This window comes from Heloderma suspectum, chromosome 4 (assembly GCF_057233095.1).
Source record: "Heloderma suspectum isolate Gila_16-S chromosome 4, 16-S_ref, whole genome shotgun sequence".
Classification (NCBI taxonomy): domain Eukaryota; kingdom Metazoa; phylum Chordata; class Lepidosauria; order Squamata; family Helodermatidae; genus Heloderma; species Heloderma suspectum.
This window is the reverse complement of record NC_139461.1, coordinates 34,439,168-34,445,136: the sequence shown is the minus strand read 5'-3', so window position 1 is coordinate 34,445,136 and position 5,969 is coordinate 34,439,168.

The following is a 5,969-nucleotide window of genomic DNA, read 5'->3' as shown; positions in this document are numbered from 1 at the left end:
GATCCTAGCCTTCCTCTCTGTGACAACCTTTCAAATACTTGAAGAGCGCTATCATATCTCCCCTCAGTCTTCTCTTCTCAAGGCTAAACATGCCCAGTTCTTTCAGTCTCTCTTCATAGGGCTTTGTTTCCAGTCCCCTGATCATCTTGTGTTTCCTTCCTCTGAACCCTCTCCAGCTTGTTCGCATCCTTCTTAAAGTGTGATGCCCAGAACTGGACACAGTACTCCAGATGAGGCCTAACCAGTGCTGAGTAGGGGCACTAGTACTTCCCAGGATTTGGAAGCTATGCTTCTATTAATGCAGCTCAAAAGAGCATTTGCCTTTTTTGCAGCCACATCACATTGTTGGCTCATATTCAGCTTGTGGTCTATAACAATTCCAAGATCCTTCTTGCTTGTAGTGTTGTTGAGCCAAGTATCCCCCATCTTGTAACTGTGCATTTGGTTTCTTTTTCCTAGGTGCAGAACTTGGCATTTATCCCTATTAAATGTCATTCTGTTGTTTTCTGCCCAGCGCTCCAGTCTATCAAGATCATTTTGAATTTTGTTTCTGTCTTCCAAGGTAGTAGCTATCCCGACCAATTTTGTGTCATCTGCAAATTTGATCAGCATTCCCTGTACCTCCTCCTCCAAGTCATTAATAAAAATGTTGAAGAGCACTGGGCCCAGGACTGAGCCCTGCGGTACCCCACTCGTTACCTCTCCCTAGTTTGAGAAGATCCCATTGATAAGCACTCTTTGAGTCCGATCCTGTAGCCAACTGTGGATCCACCTGATAGTTGTTTCATCTAGCCCACTTTGAGCTAGTTTGCTCATCAGGAGATCATGGGGCACTTTGTTGAAAACTTTGCTGAAGTCGAGGTATATTATGTCCACAGCATTCCCACAGTCCACAAGGGAGGTTACCTGATCAAAAAATGAGATCAGATTCGTCTGGCAGGATTTGTTCCTGACAAATCCATGTTGGCTTCGAGTAATCACTGTGTTGTTTTCAAGGTGCTTACAGACGGATTGCTTTATCATCTGCTCCAGATTTTTCCCAGGGATTGATGTCAGACTGACTGGTTTGTAGTTCCCAGGATCCTCCTTCTTACCCTATTTGAAGATAGGGACGACATTAGCCCTCCCATCATCTGGCACTTCACCTGTCCTCCATGATTTCTCAAAGAGAATAGACAGCGGTTCTGAGAGTTCTTCCGCCAGTTCCTCTATTGCTCTAGGATGCAGTTCATCTGGCCCTGGAGATTTGAACTCATTCAAAGTAATTAGGTGTTCCTTGACCATATGCCTATATCGATCTCAAGCTGCAATCCTGCCCCTTCAGCCTGTACTTCGCATTTGCCAGGGGGGTCATAGACTCTCTTTCGGGAGAAGACTGAGCCAAAGTAGGGATTGAGCACTTCTGCCTTTTCCTTGTCATCTGTTATCATTTTGCCATCCTTATTTAATAGTTGAACCACCATTTCTTTCCTCTGTCACGTTCCCCCATCACACTTATTTATATACTTATTAATTAAAATAATTTATGAACTTCTCTTCATCATTATGGATACCAGGGTGGTGTACACAAAGACCTGGTTCGCATGACATGTCAGCCCACTGTGGCTTAATTTAACCACAGAGGCTGTTGTGTCATGCCAGGCACCCTGTTTGCTGTGGTTTGCCAGGTAATGCAAACCCAGGCACCAGGGGGTGTTTGAGAGTTAGACAGCCCTCAAATAACCCATGGCTTGTTTTAGGGTTATTTGAGAATTATCTAACCCTCAAATAAGCCTTGCCACCCCTGTTGGGTTACAACCCTGTTGAGTTATCTAACCCTCAAATAACCCCTGCTGCCTGGGTTTGCACAAGATGACAAGCCACAGCAGGCTGGGTGCCCAAGGGCACCATACAAAAATGGCGCCTGCAGATGCCTAGCATGATGTGACAGCCCCCGCGAGTAAATTAAGCCACAGTGGGCTGCCATGTTGTGCAACAAGTTCAATGAGTATGACTGCAAATAGTCATAAAAACGCAACAAACCATAACAATGATAAAACACAATACAGCTTGTATTTACGTTACCCTAAATCTGTTGTCTCCGACGTGGTGCTCACAGGCATCAGCCCACAGACCCCTCTCTCAGCACCCACTAGGCTTTCTGACCCTCTTGATTTTAATTGTATTTCTTAAGTTTTTTTCTTTTTTAATTATTGGACGGTTGGCTTACTGCAAAGGGAAATTCTGCCCCCCCCTCCGAACCATCTTTTGGGGGATTCAGAAGAATGCTTTTGTGTTTTGGCACTCAACTCCCACCTCTGCCTTGTGAGTTGTGCCTAGGTTCTTTCCTAGTTACTTTCCTTTTAGTCTCACCAGTTTTGCCTTCTGGAAAATGAGCATTTTGTGATGGGCCATGCTCACCATGGCAGCGATTTTATGAATGGGCAAGCACCCCCCCGGCAGTCATTTTGTGAAAGCATCTACAACTCTCTCAAAATCTCAAATGAGCCCACTGAAAATGACCCATCCCCTAAATTCTTACACAGTCTGAATTAGTCAGTTGCATATTTTGAAAAATAATGATAAACGAAAATAGTCTGCGGGAGGGCTGAACAGGTTGAGGATCACAGCATGAAGGCAGAGGGGTTTAACACTTTCTTCCCATGCTACAGCTCCATTTGAAACTGCCCCTCTCTCTAAACATGCTGTTGGGCAAGAGAGAAAAGCTTTCATTGTGCCCATGAGAGCTCCTTGCCTATGCCAAATAGCAGTTTCACGGAGGAGAGATTTTTGTTGGGAAGATGGCACAGGAAGAAAGGGTTTAAAAACCCTCCCTGTTTGCCACAGTCCTAATCCCGATTCTAGGGATGTATGAAGGTGACTTACCTTTTTGTGGATTCTGTTCGGAGGGGGAGGCATTCCATCCCTCCCCCCGGAATCCTTGACGGGGGGGAGGCGATCCAGTCCTCCCCCCTGGAATCCTCCATGGCCGGCTGTGCTCCGCGGCAGCTCCATGGAGCAGCCGGTCAGGCCCAGGCCAGGGCCATCCGCAACCAGATTTCCGGCCGCAGAAGGCTCTGGGTAACAACAACAACAACAAAAAAACACGTACGCAAATGGCGGCGGCTATGGCCGCCGCCATTTGCGTTCCTTATTTTTCGCCGTCTTAGTCTACGTCAATATTTACGTAGGCTAAGACAAAGAAAAGAAAGGGGAACGCAAATAGTGTAGTGGGCGCAGTTTGCGTTCCCCTTTCTTTTCTTCGTCTTAGTCTACATAAATATTGACGTAGACTAAGATGGCGAAAAATAAGGAACGCAAATGGCGGCGGCCGTAGCTGCCGCCATTTGCGTACGCGTTTTTTTTTTTTAACTTAGACGTGATAGGCTACGTAAGTCTTTATGTAGCCTATCACGTCTATGGGGGGGGGAGAGATACAGACTGCAAATGGTGGCGGCGGCGGCCGTTCGGAAGACCAGCCGCTGCCGCCACCGCTGAAGCCACCACTGGAGCCAGTGCCGTCCGGACCGTCTGCCCCAGGTAAGTCTCGTCCCGGGAGGGATCTGCGGGGGGCGGGGGGGGTGGCAGGCCGTTCCGCGATGGATTTCGGGGGGCTGAATGCACTGGCATTCAGCCTCACCGAGATTCCCTACCTGTGCACTCCACAGGTGCAGTTTTAAAAAAATTCATGCAACTACAAGTGATGCTGTTAGTATCACATGTTGCTTCAACCATAGGCTGCAATTCTTTATAAACCCCATTTAACACAATGGAGCTTACTTCTGTGTAAATATTCTCCTCCAAGGACAAGCATACTTTAGGGTGATCTTGCCATTTGAATTTTTTAATTTTATTTCTGTGTCAATTAGTTTGATTAACATCAAACGACACAAGTCTATATTACAGACGAACATTCAGAAGGGGGGAAAAAATACCCTGTGTTGAATGCCGGAATATATGAACTTATCTGGCCATTAGAGCTATTTCAGAATAACGTTGGATTCTTCTAACCCAGGTTCACGGATATGCTGCAAACCTCTGAACAGCAATGGATTGCAATATTTCATCTGTCCACATTATGAAGTGACAGTAGATATTTGACTAATGTGCCAGTGGGGTAGCCTCCAATAAACTAGCCCCTTTCTACAGAATAAATATCACTCATTTACTTAGTAAACCTTGAATGGACTTCTCAGGTCCAGCACAAGACATTGAGGTAAAAGGACAAGATGGCAACACTCCCACTCCATGTACAAAAGCCCATTTGGGCTGGTAGTGAGATCTTTCTGAAACGTTGGCGATGGGAAAGCATCCTCTGCTGCATCTCAGGGAGGCAGGCTAGCTTAGGGAGTGCAGGGCAAGTTGCATGGCACACACAGCTCTGTCCGCCCACCTCTGCTGCCTGAGGCATCCGCCTCTCTCTGCTGCTTGGCAGGGCTGGGCTGGCTCTAAAGCTGCTACACCAGCTGGTGGGGACTGGCAAGTGCTACTGATGCACCTGGTGGGAGGAATGATCCATGAGGCAGTTGTGGACACAGTTGCAGATGCCTGGTCTTTCTATATTGTATTGCCTGTGCTTTGCCCTTTTCTTTTTTAGGCACACTAATACAAATAATAATAATTATTTTTTTATTTTTATTTTTGGCTAAAGGACAAAAGAGCCTCATGTGGCGCAGAGTGGTAGGCGGCTGTATAGCAACCAAACCTCTCCCCACGACCTGAGTTCGATCCCAGCGGAAGCTGGGTCCCAGGTAGCCAGCTCAGGTCGGCTCAGCCTTCCATCCTTCCGAGGTCGGTAAAATGAGTACTCAGCTTGCTGGGGGGAAAGGTAGTCACGACTGGGGAAGGCAATGGCAAACCACCCTGCTATAATTTGCCACGAAAACGCTAGCGCAAGCGGCATCCCTCTAGGAGTCAGTAATGACCCGGTGCTTGCACAGGAGGAACCTTTCCTTTGGGGGCCACGGTGGCTTAGTGGTTAAGACGCTGAACTGCAGACTGGAAGGTTGGCAGGACAGCAGTTTGAGACCCGAGTGCTGCATGACAGAGTGAGCTCCCGTCTTCAGTTCCAGCTTCTGCCAACCTAGCAGTTCGAAAGCAAGAAATTGCAAGTAGATAAAGAGGTACCGCTTCGGCGGGAAAGGTAACAGCGTTCCGTGCACCTCGGTGTTCAGTCGTGCCGGCCACATGACCACGGAAGCGTCTTCAGACAGCGCTGGCTCTTCGGCTTAGAAATGGAGATGAGCACCACACCCTAGAGTCAGACACAACTGGTTGGGGACACCTTTACCTTTTTCACCTTTTAAAGGACAAAAATAAATAAAATGAATGAACAAGCAAATACTGGGACAACTTCAAGAAATGAGTGCTTGAAGAGCCAACTGGGGCTGCCTATTGAAGCTGAGACCTCTTTGGCAGGGCAGGGAGAAGGAAGGAAGAAATGGGAAGAAATGGGATGGGGCTCTGAGCCATTTAGCTTCCCCTGGTGCAGCCAAAAAGGAAGCAAAGACACTGCAGGCAGAGAAATCCTGGGCAGCTTGGGGCAGGGAAGGATAGGAGACACCTCCATTTGCCCCAGACCCAGACCCAGCCACTTACACTCACCGCAAAAGAGGGTGCAGGTTTGCATAACATTTGCATATGCTAACTGATATGTATGGATGCAAAATTAGAAATAATTACTATAATTTTAAGAGCAATAGAAGACATCACACTATAGTGGGGTAGACTGGGTTGGGCTTACATTAGCCATGACTAACACAAATCCCATTTACTTCAATGAGTTTACGCTAAGTATGACTAAGTATGGAACCAACCCACTGTGACCAGCTGATCTGTGTGGCTGCTCAGTCTGCTGCCCAGGTGCTACCTGTGGGTGGGCAAGTCCAAGGCCCCTGCTGTTCTCTCTTCTTATGCTTCTTTATCTCTAAACCGGACTTGGACTAGACAGTCCTTCAAACAGAGCGCTGTGCTCTGACAGCCCTTCAGAG